We start from the raw sequence: 16,609 nt of genomic DNA, 5'->3' as shown, positions 1-16,609 counted from the left end.
TGTCATTGCAGGTGGACTTGTTATTTAAGAAAAGTTATGCAGAAACACTGTGGAGGTGTCCTGTCAAATGCTGCAGGTAGTCAGAGCTAGCATCGACAACAAGGATAACACTAGCTCTGTCTTAGATAAAGCTCTCTACAGCTGGAGCACCAATAGCAGTGTTGCTTACTTTAATCAAGTCCCAAGAGCACCCGCTAAATGAGATGGCTTATGAATATTAATAAGTAAGCGATTAGTCCAGCATGCTAGATGCACCTCCAGTATATGCTCTGGTTCATACAGCCACATCAATCTTTCATCTGACAAGAACAAAGACTCTCTCATAAAGCCTAGAAGGTAACAAAAATCAGTTGAACATTAGATTTTATAACGGGTTAAAGGAAAACTGTTTTTCAGTGCAAGGACTGGTGGAAAAACCAGAGCCACCATTACACATTCAGAATACATTTAAATACATTACATCTTGCAGCCTTGCCTTCTGTGAAAGTAAGCAGACCCCAAAAAGAGACGAAACACAGGAGTGGCTTGGTTTGAACAGCCGGAGCCGCCTCACCCAAGGCAGCTGCTGGGCTGCCTTCCCTCAGCAGTGCCCGGGAGCCCAGCTCCGGGAGCCCAGCTTCGCCCTGGCTGCGGCAAACAGGCAAGCACGGAGCCAGTACACGCGGACACACACAGATACGTGTGTACACGGAGGGGGGGTGTGTGCCTTTTTCCTTTTTTTGTCTTTTTTTCCTTTTTTTTTTTTTTCCTCATGTGCAGTGTTGAACAAGTCACATTTGGACTATCTGGGAGAGAGTTGATTACTTGCTAAAACCAGCCTTAAAAACCTGTTTCCCCTTCCCATATTCTAATGAAGTTGGTTTAAATACTGCTGAAACCAGCTATTATATTTGGCACAGAGAGTTTTAACAGAGATTAAAGTTTTCTTTCTTGCCTCAAGAGGGTTAGTGCGCATGCATGGTCTAATCTATAGGTCTCATAATAAAAAAGATCTTTAAAAGAGTACACCACCATCCTAATGACTGACAAACCTGTCACAGTCAAAGTGCGTCTTTTGAACTTTTTAGGTACAGTAATACACAGTGGAAATGAGTACACACATAAAGATGATCACAAAGTGCCTCAAGTCCCAAACTTATATTTGTGCAACAATTTTAATGTGCCACCCACGTACAGTTAACATAACGTGTAGGCTTGGTATTTCCACTGATGTAACTGCATTGCCATTGCTCTGCATGCAAGAAGGATCAGGCCCACTGTATGCATTAATTCCTCTGCCCACAGTGACATTATCTGTTTTGGAGCAGTCAAATATACCTTGCAGAATTAGACAAATTGAACCTCTACCAGCCCTCTCTTCTACAGACAAAAAACTTGACGTTCATTTGATTTTTGTGGAGGGGGATAAAGAAAAAGAAAAAAAAAAAGGGGGGGGGGGGACGACACATACCAAAGTTTCACTACAATATTACGGAATGCAATTAAAATAGCAGTCAACTGCTCCATGTTTCTTCTACCCATCCTATTTAGATAACTATTCAAGTGCCAAGAACTTCTGCCAACCTTCATTTCATATATTGCTTTTCAAGTTCATGAGAAGAGAAAAATTTCAGCACTAAATGTAGCTTACAGTGAGCAATAGAGAGAAACTGGAAGCAGTAATTAAAGAGGGTCTTTATTTGCCAAGGAATAGCTGAGGAGGAGTATTTTGCTCTGTCAACAACACTCAACCTTCCATGCTTGCACTCCGGACAGTATCCCTTCATTTCTAGATAATTCCGTATGCATAGCATGCAGAAAAGACCTTACTCACTATTGCTTTTATCTATTTTTAAACATGATGGATCAGTATTCTAAGTAGAAGTAACATCAGCCCGTAGCATTATTTTGGAATAAACTGCAGGACAGAAAAGCCACAGATGTCCAGTAAAACAGAGCAACCCAAAAGGCACTGAATCACCACAAGCTCCACTGATATGCCCCCTCCTTCCCTGAAATCAGCGTTTCAGGCTTTTCATGGTTTCATCTGTAAGTTCCTGCTGACAGCCACATCAGAAAGGAGACTCTGATTTAATTATGAAAAAGAACACCCAGAAAGATGCTGTGAAAAAATGAGGCATCAATAATCCTAAATAGCTAAAATAACAGCCTGCTATTTACTTCCATTGGGCAAAAAAGAATCTATTCCTAAGATAAGTACATGTCAAAATTCTGAACAGTGGGCGTCTAATCCAGCCATGATGTTAAAAAAAACCCACAACACCATTCACCTCACACAGAATTTATAGGGCTTTGCTAGCCCTGTGGGCTTTTTAACTATTCCTCTAATAAAATAAACGGGGGGGGGGGGGGAGGGACATGGGGGACGGGACAGGACGGGGGCACAGACGACACGACACCAAAAAAACCAAAAGAACCAAAAGAACCAAACCCAAAAAATTCCGTACCACCACAGCGAAAAGACAATCAGTATTTTCTGAGGAGAAGCAGCTACCCATTTCATTAAAATCAGTGTCAAAGATGTTTTCTACATGATTTTTCTGTGGGACGTGTCCAGCACCCTCAATCAAAGCATCTCTTTTGACTTACTGTGCCATCACTACATATTAATATATTTGCTTCTATTCTTACAAAATTCATTGTCATTTGTCAGCCGCAGCAAGACAGTGTTGTTGCTTTTTAGCATGAGTCATTTGCCTGCTTAATTTTTAATTTCACCTTCAATTAAATATTAATCAATAAACAACAAATATGAAGTTTACACTTCCTTCAGTGCTTTAAAAACAAATCACTTGGAGTTCGCGCTCTTCATGATTCACCTAATGTTACACCACCAGGGAAACACCGTCTCACGTTTTTGAAAGGCAGATGGTAAAATACAGAAAGCACAAAGCATGGCTAACATTATTCACAGATAATGCATCTCTCTAATCCCATGGAACAAGATATGCGGGCTTCATTTGATCCTTGAATCTCTTTTATGAAAAGTCCAGAAACCGTGCCAGGGCACACACCAGGTTAGCATGACTGACACAACCGCCTCACCCTTCCCGAGTGGTTAGTATTCCTTTAACAAAAGCCAAGAAACAGAAAACTTGAGACTGGCATATGGCACTATTCCCCCATCAGCGGGGCCACAGGCTTTGCATCTCCAAAACAGAGTTACTAGATGTGGGTGAAACTCGAAGTCTCCTCTGTGAGAAATCCAAGTATCCCACTAGGTTTGGGTGCGGGGGGGCTATTTGCTGGTTTCTGGGGGGAGGTGGTTAGGGAAGGGATTATTTTACAAGACACACTCAAAACACTGCTATTTTCCAGATGTAAATATAGGATAGGTGAGCTACCAAGAGATCCTGATTATGAAAAACCAGATGACACCTGTATATTTTCAATCAAAATGACTGATTGACATTATTCAGGACCAGTATCACCCTCGTCAATCTGATTCAGACCTACCTCGGACTACCATACCTTTTGCCTCATAGGAGCTGCAGGTCCAGACATGCTGAAGAAAACTAAGACCTTCTAAACTGAGACTGATCTTTTTCTAATATGGACATCTAAATGAGGTGAATGGAATTTCGTACTCAGGATGCCTGCTTCCACTCCTTATAGGGCAAGTCTGCAGAACTAGTTCACAAAGGATACCCCACAGCATTTGAATCCCACAGCCATGGCCTAAGCTACCTGGGGAATAACATCTCCAGTGGCCAAAGGCAACGAGACTGAACAAAACCACAGGTTTCAGCAGCAGGAGGTGTGTTGCACTGGGGGTGGGAAATAGCCAGGAGATCTCAAGGACTTCTCCTTTTCTTTTCAGAGGAGCCCTGAGTTCCCTCAGGGCCTCCAGGCCAAAATTTCTCAACTTCTTTAACCCAAGGTTCACTCAATCTCTTTCAATCCAACAACAATCACCTACTGTATGCTTCAGGGCTTTTAATTTATAATCAGATGCCTCCCAGGCACAAAGAGCCATCATCCTGAAATCCTGAGAGCACAGCTTTTGACACCATCCTAGCACACGGTCATTTTCTCCTCAGTTACGCGTATTTGGTCTCACCATTCCTGTGCCGACATACGGGGAAACCAGTCCTCCACAGACATGGTCAGCAGAAGAGAAATAAAAAACTCCAGTAACTGAAAAACTAATTTCATACACAATGTTACATTATCCTTCCACACAAAAGCAGTAGCTTTTAGTGAAGGTTATTTCTTTTTATTTATTCTTAACAATGCTTCTGAAACAAGCTTTAGAATGAAGAAATTTGGGTAAAAAAATTCTTAAAATACAGCTTGAAAACAGCATGCTGGGGACAAAAAGACAAAACAGCAGCCCACCTAGATTCACTTCAGGTAGCAAAAGACTTCACATACTAGAAAAACTGAGTAAAATACCATCCTTATTTTTCTCATTAAAAAGTCAGAATATAAGTCTTCACCTTGGTCTGGGATTTTGTCTGTCAAAGATGTCATGGATTCATGTTGTACAAACACACTACAAACTTGGATTATTTGTTGGTTGGTGGGTTTTTTCCAGAGTGGCTGTGTCTTGGGCAACAGGCGTCCATTCCTGTAGAGCCCAAGTCAAATATTTTTCATCTTCTACCTCCTTAAAGGAAATGCATGCCAATTAAAACAGAGGCAATTTGGATGAGCTAACTACTCATCCCAGGTCTGCTGGGAAAACTATTATTTGATTTCCCTAATCAGGAAAAGTCTCATCTTGGAAGCCTGTAAATATTTTCACAGTGCCCTAGAGTGATTTCTAAGTAGATATGTATTCTGATATTTGATTTCACTTGGACTTCTATTGGCAGAAAAATTAGTAGCAAGGTAACAAACCAGGTTTCACCAGACCAGAATCACAAGACTTGCATTTCACAGTCCTTAAAGTTCTGGAAAAATAACAGATTCATGACGACTTCAGAAATACAGGATACATTCATAATTTGACTGTTTTCTCTAAACTGTCATCTAAGATCATACTAAGTCCAATCTCAAAATCGGATGATGAAAGAATTGCTTGCATTACAGGAGGAAGGATGAAAAGGTAATCACTTCTTAATGAGCTGGCAGAGGCACAGTCAGGGCAGAGAGATCAGCAAAGCCCAAGTTGCATCCACTCATCATGCAACTGGGAAGAAGGCATGAAGATCTGGTTCCCCCTGAATTAAACTAAGGCAATTAGCGGTTCCCACCCTTCTGTATGTAGCATTACTGTCTCCCTTGGACTATCATTTGGCTGTAGATATTGCTAGCTGGTCCTTGGGACCTACAGAGAACCCCCAAAGTAAGGGCAGAGGGAAGAAACTGCTGGAAGTGTCACACGTCAGTAAGTAGTAGGTGTTTAACCAGATTCATCTATATTTATTGCATTAGAGATACCATTTCTTGATAAAATAGGATTGGAAGCAGATTTAAGGGAATTTTCCCTCGAATCCAAGCAAAATCTTTCAAGAGGGTTTCTTGAGACTACAGTTCATCGGACTCTGATGTGTGGGTAGCAACAGGCTGACAACATATTGCAGAGGATGAAAAATACATGGCAGATCTTTGCAAGGTAAAAGCATTTGAGAAAGAAAACCATAACCTGCTCTGCAGAAGTCTCCAGATGCACAAAATAAATCAAGCATGGCCCAGTTTTACCACCTTTTACAGTTTCTTGTTCTTTTCATGTCAAAGCCAAAATGTCCATCCATTTGTGAATATAATCTTTGCGGACCAGAACGAGCAATGGATTGTTTATCCAAGCAGCCAACGAAGCTAAGCAAAAACGTCCAAAGATGCTCAAACTCACAACTGACTTCAAAGCTTAATTATCAGGAATGCACAAGGTGCAGAGGGAACTAAGAGAAAACACCATTTGAATAAAACCAGGTTGGCACCTTCACAAGTGTGAAATTTTTGTTGAATATCTGGAAGTCAAGAGTAGATAAAGAAGGAGAAACTGAACTTTGTAGCTGAGTGTTGTCTAAAAATATTCCTGACTTCATCACTACATTTCTTAATGAATTTCAAGTTGCATTAACTCGTATATAATCCATTCATGATGAGCACACAGGAATGAGACATCTGTACATTCCATCTACAAAATATTAGGATTTCTTCTACAATGCTTCATTCAGTTCCTAGACAGAAATATATTTCCGCCGACCCTATGATGACATAAAGACAATAAAGTTAAGATTTTATTTTAAAAATATTACAAAATGAAAAAGTTGTTGGTTGGTGAGGTGTTGTTTTGGTTTTTTTTTTTAAAAAAAAGGGGAAAAAAAAATCACAGGCAACTATCCACCATAATCCCTAAAGTAACAACTGTTTCAGTCCTTTCAGTATGAATCCACACCTCCAGTCAGCTTGGACTTCTTGTACCACTTTTCTTATCAGGTAGGAGAAATAAAAATGATTCCATGCCTCCTGTAAGATACTGTTGATTATTTGAAGGCCAAAAAGGCACTGTCACAAAATAAATCTTTATTAATGGGGCAAATTAATTTCCGTTGTACAATAAGCCAATTTACTTAGGACTTCTACCAAACAGAATCAAACTCTCACAAATTTGCTGAACTTCTTTTCCCATGTTGTACCAGTATACTGATGGAAACTTAAAACAATTGTGAAATAACATTACCTCCAGTACCCTGTTACAGTGTACAGTTATTCAGTCTACAATTTGATACAAAGCCTGTGTTCCACCATTATTCATGTAAATGGTTACAGCAAAGCCAAATGAACTACTGACAGGAACAACGCTACTATTAAAGGGATCAATTCAGTCCCATTAAAGTCAATGAAATGACTCTACCAGTGACTTCTGGGGGATTGGATCAGGTCCTGCAGATGACATCCTCCCTCCTCTGACGCCAGAATTTCACTCTTTATGAATGTTGTTAGTAGACAGACTGCAATAAGAAACCAAATCATGTTTATTATTGCTCATCACTGAGCAATTGTCCGAGTTAGGAAACACTCCTGGCTTTGTCATGCAGCACCACCAGCGCCTGCTGAGCCCAGGGGCTAGCGGCGCCAGGGGCACGGCGCCCTGCGCAGCCTGACCTGCTGACTGAAAAGGGATCTCCTCTGCAAAGAGGTTTTTCAAGGAAAGTCTGTACTAGCCACAAGTTTTAAGAACCTTCTCTCATTTCTTGCAACTACTAACATGAATTTATTTTGTTTTGCTTTCAGTGACAAAATGAAAGGTTATTTTTCATTAGCTATTTATTCTCCCAAGACATCAATTCCACACTGCAAAGCAATTACTGGGTTTCTTTTATTCTTTACCTTCCTACACAACATATATTCCTACTCTTTGGGGTTGTACTTTTGGCACTGAACAAACACCCATTCTACACCTATGTAAGCTTTAGAAAAATTTGTTTTCATGTGTAGCTGCATTGATTTTATACAGAGACTAAACACAACACAGCTGCTCCAAGGAAGGCCAACTTCCAAACTATGTTATCAATTTAATTGAAAACACAGCTGGAAAAAAGCTATGGATATTCAGACTTCAGATATTCAGATATCGTTAAAGTAAGTAGATGTGAAAGAAATGTAAGTTAAATGCTCTAAACGCAGTAACTGACCAGCTAAGGCACATATCCCAGCACAGCCCCAGGATCCAGCACAGCTTACTGCATCAGTTACGGAGCTTGAGGAGGGCAGCAAGAGAGAGGGGGAGAGGGGAAAAAAAAAGAAAAAAAAAAAAAGAAAAAAAAGGCTTTCGCCAGCAGCAAATACACAAAAGATGCATTATCCAGTGATGTGGTAGACAGATCTACTGATCAGGTACAAGCTCATCAGCATCATCTCCAGGACAAAATTTTCAGAAATTCTTCAAGAGGGCTAAGGTGCTTGCTTCCCCCCTACCCGACCCTTCCCCCCTTCCTTGTTGCTTTTTTTTTTTTTCCTTTTGCTAAAATTAGTGTTATGCTATAGGCCATTATAGTATCAACCCAAGGGAGGGAGAAGGACGAAAAAAACTGTACAAAAAAAAGCCTAAACTCACCAGACTCCAGTGCAGGTATTTACTTTGCTTCATTAAAAGCACATTATTGAAACATAAACACTAAAAAGACTGGGAATTCTACATCTGTCTTTTGTTCATGCATTTTACATATCACGAGCTTTCTTAAATCTAGAATTTGAATTACCGTGTGACCTTTACCATCGAGAAGATACCTGTTCGGAGCACACGATTTCAAGGGATTTTGAGAAGTCTCCACTTTTACAGTCTATGTGCCTTGTATCCGATTATATCTCATTTTAATCAGCAAATTCTCCAGAACATCTTAAAAGAAATAGGTTATCTAACTCCTTACAACAAATAGGATTTTCAACTTGATACAGACTGATTAAATAAAGCTGATAGTCCTACTCTGCCCCACACTACCAAAAACTTTTGGAATTTTGTGCAGTCTGTGTTCAGAAGGGACACTGGATTTAGTTCTTTATTTTATTTTTTTAGTCCATTATTAATTGCTTCATCATACAAAGACTAACTGGTTTCTCTATCTAATCTTCATACCGGAGTAGTAACTTGAAGTTTTAATACTACGGTAGAAACTGTCATACATGTGTCCTTACCAGGAGATATCTTAACCACATTTTACCTTCCTTCCGCAGATTCTGAACAACATTTCACAGGTACTTCTTGTCTTAAAAATTGAAAGTAATGAAGAAAATCTTACCTGTGGCTGAACCACCTATCTGCTTTTTAATCGGTCAACTGCAATTTCTACTCATAATCCTTCTCTGGCCTGTTAAATTTCAGAACACCATCATCTGAAAGTATATCACGTTATCCCTCTGCCCTCCCAACACCTACCTTTGGGGCTGCTTCAACCCACTTACTGTTCTGAGAGTTCTTCAATGGTAGCAGAAATATTTCCAGTACCAGCTAGAATTTTGTCATGACAGTGATCTCAAATACTTAAAAGACCAGAATTTCATTTTTAAAATAAGCTGGAGATAAATGGAGGCCTTTCCGGAGAGCACATCTATACTTCAGAGGAAGCACAGTTGAAGAGCACTCAATGTGAAATATAATTTTGATGGATTACTTTTACTAAAAAGTTGATGGGTATCATGGTTTTCGTAAGTACGGATCTATAGGATAACAGAGAGAATAAAACCCAAGGAAATCCATAACTGGTGGGCTGCAGCAAAAATGTATCTTGTTGTGTCTTGTTCTGAACTCTGGAGGTTGACGGGCTCGAACCAAACCTTGCCTGGTCACTTGGCACTGTGTTACCTCCGGTCCAGCCACAACTATGAAACCAGAATAAAAACTGAACCTTTGTCAGCAAACATGGTATACAGGTCAATGGGGTTTGTACCTGATGAAAAGTTAGTGTTTCTTGAAAGGAAAAGAAGATAGGAATTACATCCAGCATGTTAAACTCCCAGCAGCTGACTATTTTACTGAAAACCCCTATTTAAATAGCAGTATTCCTGATATGGATGATTACTTAGGAAGTATCACAGTTTCTTCTAGAACCTACTGGAAATACTTTGCAACACATACAAATTATGGAGATTAAATCCAAGCGTTTTTCATAGCAAAGATCTTTCCTATTTTAACATCTAATTCCAAACTACTGTAGTATGATCAGTGTTGACACTCACATCCCTAAGAAAGAAGTTTGAAATTCTCCACAGCAACCCAAAGAAACCATTCAGGAAAAATAAAAACAAAAAAACGCAGGACTTGCTATGCTGTTTTCTCTGTTCTTCTGTCAGTATCTATCATATAAATCAACAAAACATCAGCAGTGAAAAGGGTTGGTTGCCTCCTGTTGGCGATGTCACTCTTGAAAAGAAGAAAATCAGAGCATATTAACAGACCTTTAACCAAAAGACAGGAAAGCCACAGCACAGCCGTACCAAAATCTAATCATCAATTGCTGTATTTAGATAAAAATGCTCTATTTCAGCCTCATTCATACAATAATGTCTTTTACCCAAGACCAGCTTCGAAACTGATAGCAGAAAAACCCATTTTTGCAGGGGGAGGTACTCCCTCCTTATGTTTTTCAGGGGTTACCAAGAGAGAGAAAAAAAAATCCTTTGCCAGCAGCAGGGCCAGCCAGTGTGAAGTACAAGAAAACACAGTGGCAGCTGAAGTCAGACATCGTTAATGTCAGTCAGCAGTTGGCATATGACTGTTCAGCAGATGAAATGCTGGAGCATGATACAGTTCTCCATGAGAAACAGCTGGCCCGGGGGAAAAAAAAAATTACAAAAATCAAGTACAAAAAACCCACTGCAGACTTAGATTGCAGCCTGTGTTTGCACCTCTATCTTCTGCCACCTTGGTTTCACTATCAGAGGCATCTTATTATACAATTAAGTAATGATACAAAGCCATGAAAGTACTACTGAAGCTTTTAGTGCAGCACCATTGGCTGTTAATGAGATTCAGAAAATCCAGCTTCCACGCAAAATAAATACAAGCACAATAATGAAACAAGAAGAGCACAAACTATTAAAGAAAATAATCTGGTTGTTATAAAAAATGCAATACATTGTTGTTTAATGCGTGAATAGAAAGATACACGAGTGGAACTGGAATGCACAAATTTTTCATATGCACTATTCCCATAAAGGCTGTAAAAGAAAACTGCATGCTATCACCTACTTTTCTGAACAAACATATATTTTCTTTTTGTTAACAGTAAAAAGAACTTTTGCATTTCTTAAAAAAAAAAAAAAAAAAAAAAAAAAAAGCCAAAAGGGATTTTTACATAAGATTAGACTATTTTGTTCTTGTGATAGGATGCAGTTCTTTGAGAGCAAAGACACCAATTTATAATTAACAGCTGCGTTTGATGCTATAAGGACCATCAAAGACAGACTTTGTTGTTGTTATTACCTGTGTATTTCAAGGCAAGTGACCATTTCCATTTTGTCTGGATAGAACCACAAAATGGTTATAGACAGTACAAGGATATTAGCCATCCTGAATATTTTAATTTCGTTAGACAGGATTTTTAAGCAAATAGCTTTTAGACAACACATCTCATTGAACAGGACACATAAATCCAACAGATGCCAGTCTCAGACAGACCAAGCGGTCTACTCCAGCATGACACCACTGCTTCCCAGCAGCAAAATACAGATCTGTAAAAAACACACAAGTTATAAAAGTTTTCTCATAAGCTCATCCTGCTTCCTATCTAGTTACATCAGGCACCTGCAATGGAACGATCCATGCCTTCCTTGTGCCTGCTCCTCACACACATGTGCAAACAGCAGTGTCCTGTATTCCTCACTGCACCCCTGGGCTGATCTCTGTACCACAGCCCTTACGTCAGACGCTCGCTTTGCATGCCGTGCAATTGCCATTCATCTTCTACAGTCGAGTACCCCAAACCGAAGCAGTGCTCCTCTGCAGAGGAGAAAATGACTGTTCTACACTGGACATGGCTTGTTCTTTGTCGTCTTGATGTCTAATGAGAGCTTTTCACCTCCTTTTGACTTACCTGATCATTTTGCACAGTTCCTCTCTATCTTTTACAGTAATTGGTAAGGAAATACAAGACAATTCCTATTACACTACTGACAATACCACTGCATTCTTTCTTTCGTTTTGTTCATACCTCTAAATTTCATAAGGAACTATGTCAAAATAAATTATCTAACTGCCTTACCTACCCCTTGAGATCAGTTAACTAAAATGTATAAGAAACAAGCCTACCCTGCTGCATGCCTGTATGTTACATTGCATGCCTAAACATAGTCAGATATGCCTCAGAATTCAAAAGCAGCATGCGAAAGTATAACAAATTTAAAATCAAACTTCAAGAGGTTATAAATTACTGAAAAATGAAGCTACCAGTATTTTAACACCACTCGTATACATATTAGAATTAAGTTCCTATAAAACTTCACATCTGTTTAAATCTCCTTTATGCCACTGAACTCTCAGTGCACAGTTATGCAAGCACCAGGGTTAAATAAAAATAATCCTTTAGCCTTGCTACATCCTATGGAAAACAAGTTATATGGTAGAAGACAAAAGCTACCTTTCTTCAAAAACATATGTTTGCATTGTGCTTAAAAAACATCTGTGTAAATAATTTTACAGTCCCACCAAAATGCTCAGCTTTATAAAATTTCTCTTTAAAAGGATTAAATTACCTATCTTTGCTACTAAAAATAGACCCAAACCTTGACAGCTTTGAATTCCAGCTTCAAATGCAAACAGCCTCAGCTGTGAACATGCACAGATTTTGCAGGAAATATTGATTAACCTGGTTAGAGCCTCTTTCCAGGTTTTCAAGAGCTGGAAGACAGCAAACAGTCACCCCGTCCATCCCCCACCCAAAAGCAAGGCAAAGAACCCCTACATCTCTCCTAGCTTGCCTGGCAGGTCATTAGCTGATTTATTTCTATCACCTGCCATGAAAACCACATGTGATTATTCTTCTCTCTAATCAGAGAAAAAGAAAGGGAAGTAAAAATACAAGATAGAATCTAACATCTACCATGAAATTTTTAATCTATAAGAAAATCAAATATAAACATATGTTCTCCACAGTGATTTATAACTACGAACATCTTAACCGCAATGAAATAGAAGCAGAGCTACTGGAGAGATAAGTCAGCACCACATAAATCCATGTGAAAGGATGAGAGAGAAAAAAGAAAAATCCCCGCAGGCCTCAGTTGTACAATAGAAGCTGTCAGCCAAGGTCACTCTTAAGAAAGAGAGCAGCCAAAAAGGAGGTTTTAAATCTCAGCGGGCATTAGCTGAAAGACATACAATGATGTTCTGCAGTGATTTTAAATGGGACATTGACAAAGGATTAAAAGTATATGTACTTCAGTCAACTCTATCAAAATGCCAAATTTTTGCTAGATGCTCCCTACACAGATCATTCCCATATACAGAGAATCGAGAAGGTGTTTTGGAAAAGAAATTACAAACTCCAGTTTTACAGAAATTGTAGATACACACTGTATAATCATCTCAGCCACAAAAAAGAATCCTTTCCTGCTGCAGACATCTGAGAAAGATCAGAAACATTTAACACCACTGGAAGAAAAACAAAGGAGTGAACTAAACCCACCGTATTAGAGTTGACAGACTGAGGAGATGGTTGCAGAGGACAATCAGCACCATTTGACTGCAACTCCTCACTGGCAAAAAAACACACCACCTGTCCCATGGGAAGGTACTTTCCAGGCCTGCATATGTATACAAAAGTTCACAAGTACCGAGCTCATTAATCCTCAAAATTCATCAGAAAGAATAAAAAGAATTTGGGGAGAGAAATTTCAAAAGCAAACTGTTCTTTACAATTCAGCTTTAAGGAAAGCATTAATTTTAGCAAACGGTTTTGAAAGGGGGGGAAAAAATCACTTCCCTCAAAAATGTATATGGTACAGACACTACTCTTTTTCTGTTCACAGCAGCAACATTTGGAAAACTACTTAACCTTTCTATTTTTATCTGGGTGCATTCAAATTACCAATAATGTACAACATGCTGTAACGAAACCACTGATGTAGGGTATAATTTTCCCTCAAGCACATTATCCTAGCTGGTGGCTCAGAAAAATAAGCTGATAAAACAGCAGCAGACATCAATTGATGGATAAAAAGTGATCACAGCTATGTAGAATGTTGCTGCCCAACCTTAAAATCATACAATTAGCCAAAAAATACAAGCAGTAGGACAGGACATACTAACAACCACACATTATCTATGGGGTCATCCTAAAAATCCTCCTACAAACATGTTTTTAAATAACCATCAAATTATCGCCTCATAATTTAGCTATTAACACACAGATTTATTTTAAAGCCATCATCGTGCCTGGTACTTTTATTAAATAGCTTCTTCCTTCTCAAGTTCAATCGGGATCTCATCTTAACTGTGATGGGCTTTTAATTTTCTGTTCTATAAATAGCAACTTAAAAATAAAATGTTCTCTTTCGAAACTATAAAGCTGTAACTTTCTTTAGGAGCTGCAAGGGGGAAAAGAGATTAATCTTCCCACTCTGCATCTCTGAAACTACATTAGCTATCTGCATAGATGGGGAAAAAATTAAGAGAATACGTAAGAAATAGGAATTTTCTCTAAGAATACTTTCTAACTCTATACAATTTTTCATGGGTACAGAGCAGTAATAAGTTATCAAAATACAGGAAATAAAAACTGTAAGAATTTACTTGTAGGTTCTGAATCATTCTCAGCAATCTCTTGCCGGTCATCAATACATAATAGACTAATTAATTACTTAATTAGCTACAGGATACATAGACTCCTATCCAACAAAGCCCTTCAGCAGATACTCAACATTTCAACACAACTGGGGTCCTCATTAACTCCCCAGCAAATGAGGGAAGATGGAAAGTTAGAAATGAGTATCATGGCACTCTGTGGCCATCTGACACAGGGATCGAATTGTTCAGCTGCTCCTCTTCTGTCAGCTCCTTCAAGTAATGGCAGAAGGGGAAGGTGCAGACGAACCCTCCGCAGGCACTCTCCAGCCCACTACGAGCACCAGTAATGCAAAGCTACACGTGCTGCAGCGCTCGCTTTGAGCATCGTGCTGCAGTGCTGCTTTTGCTTGCAAGAAATTAAATAGGTAATGTCACGTCTTAGGCTGTCATCGAAACCAGAACGCCCTGACGTTGGCAGAAAAGCAAAAAGTCAGAACTTCAGTTTGATGCCCACTCACATCAACACAAGACAGGCAAGAGGGTACTGCACACAGACAGTGCTGGAGGGACCCGGAGGTGGGCTCTCCAGCGTGCCGCTCCACCCTGCCCGCCCGCAGCCTGGCACCCAACCGGCACCGCTGCACTCCCAGATGTGTGTTCTGTAACTGTCTAAATGCCTGTGACCTTTCTTTTAGGATATGGGCCTTGCCACAGCTATTCAAGCCTATCTTTATCTAAAGATTGGAACACTGAAATGTGTTTTAATGAGGGATAAACTGAGACCATCTGGATGTCTCAGCTGCTACAGAGCATGATTGTTTGCTGATTTTAACCATGTCTCTTGCAGAGAGCATAGACCTGTGTTGCACAAAGTGCACTAGCTCAGCTTGATTTCTCCTTGTAATCAAATGTGTTGATCTAAAAATCTATTTCCAGCAAATTACTTGTCTGTTTTAGGAATAACTCCCTCCTTATCTCTTAACCACAGTGATGGGGACGAGCAGAGACAATTGAGTTGAAAAGGTATTTTTGTAAGAGGTCAACAGTGAGCTTCTTCAGTGAAACCTTCCATTTTGGAATATGACCACCATTTATTCACAAACTACGTTACAGATGCTGAATTTTCGGATGTTGTATGAAGACCTAGAATTTTCTTTTTTGTTTGGGTTTTTTTTTTTCTTTACACACATTTGGTGTAAAAAATTTGGTAATGAAATTGCCGTTTTTGTACGGTGTTGGCATTAGATCAATTTGCATTTCTTTATGTACATTTCTCAATTGTAAATTTATGCTGAGTACTGGATGACTATACTGTTATTAAACTAAAATATATAATTTGTTGACCCTGTATATATTCTGCAAGATAAACAATAAGTCCATTTGGGGGAGGGGGGGGGGGGAAGTAAGAAAACCACTGTTTTTCTTTCTTTTTGGTAGTTTAACTCCCCCTATATCCATATGGCACGGTCATAGAAGCGGCAGCACAGCACAAATGGAGCAGCAAAAGCCTATTCCCAGAGCTCCACAGAGCGCTGCCTTTTTCAATATTACCTAGCGGTTAGATAAGCATCTTAGCTTTACATCGCTCAAACTGCACCATTTGTCTGCAATTACCCAGCAATTTTAGCTTAGCACGAATCTATGCTACCGAAGGGGGGGCTTTTCTATGCTACCTGCTGCTCCTTTCTGCCAGCAGCACTAATCAGTGGCCAGCAGTGGGGCGAAAATACCAAACTGCACTTCTCTTTGCCAGCTGAGGTCTACACCTGATTATGCAGACCATAAAGGTATGACTTTAGTCTCTCAATTTGAAACTGTTCTACTTTGTAGGGAAAAAGCCCTCAAAACTACCATATAGTTAGTGGTCGGCAAAAGAAAGTATGAAAATAATTCTATAGACTAATAATTGAATATAATATTATTAGTCACACAAATATTATTAGTCTATAGACTAATAATTGAATATAATAAGCTGAGAGACTTATGCTTAATTCTCAAATTAAGTAGAACAGAGGACTGAACCCAAACTTCCTATGTTCCCACAGATTTTTCCACACCAGAAGACCACAGATACTAATACTTTGTGAAACATTTAATATTCTAAAATTTTTAGCAAACTTCACAACTACTTTTGAAGACACCAAAACTTGGTTTGGAGGTAGAGGGAGTGGGGGAATGGGGAGGTGGATGGGGGATGTAATGACTTCCCCCAACACAACTCAGACAACACGTGCTACCGACAATTTTAGATTGAAACATTCTGTTTGAATTAGTTCAAGTGCTGTTAATTATGCATCCAGCAGATATGACACCTTTAACTTCAGATTCCAAGCTGATCTGAAAATTAAAATAGTAAAACTAACAACTGTTCTTGTAAGTAGAACTTCTCTAGGGATACTGAGATCTTAAGAAGTTTAGCATATTTTTAGCATATTT

General features: G+C 39.2%; 1 protein-coding gene across 16 annotated transcripts in view; it reads right to left on the bottom strand.

Moving 5' to 3' along the window:
• ATP2B2 (ATPase plasma membrane Ca2+ transporting 2) overlaps positions 1-16,609 on the bottom strand; it is a 434,838-nt gene that overhangs the window by 188,071 nt on the left and 230,158 nt on the right. The gene's annotated exons all lie outside the window — the stretch shown is intronic.

This window comes from Falco punctatus (assembly GCF_963210335.1).
Source record: "Falco punctatus genome assembly, chromosome: 4".
Taxonomy (NCBI): Eukaryota; Metazoa; Chordata; class Aves; order Falconiformes; family Falconidae; genus Falco; species Falco punctatus.
The sequence above is the reverse complement of the archived record's forward strand: the minus strand, read 5'-3'. Positions and strand labels throughout refer to the sequence as shown.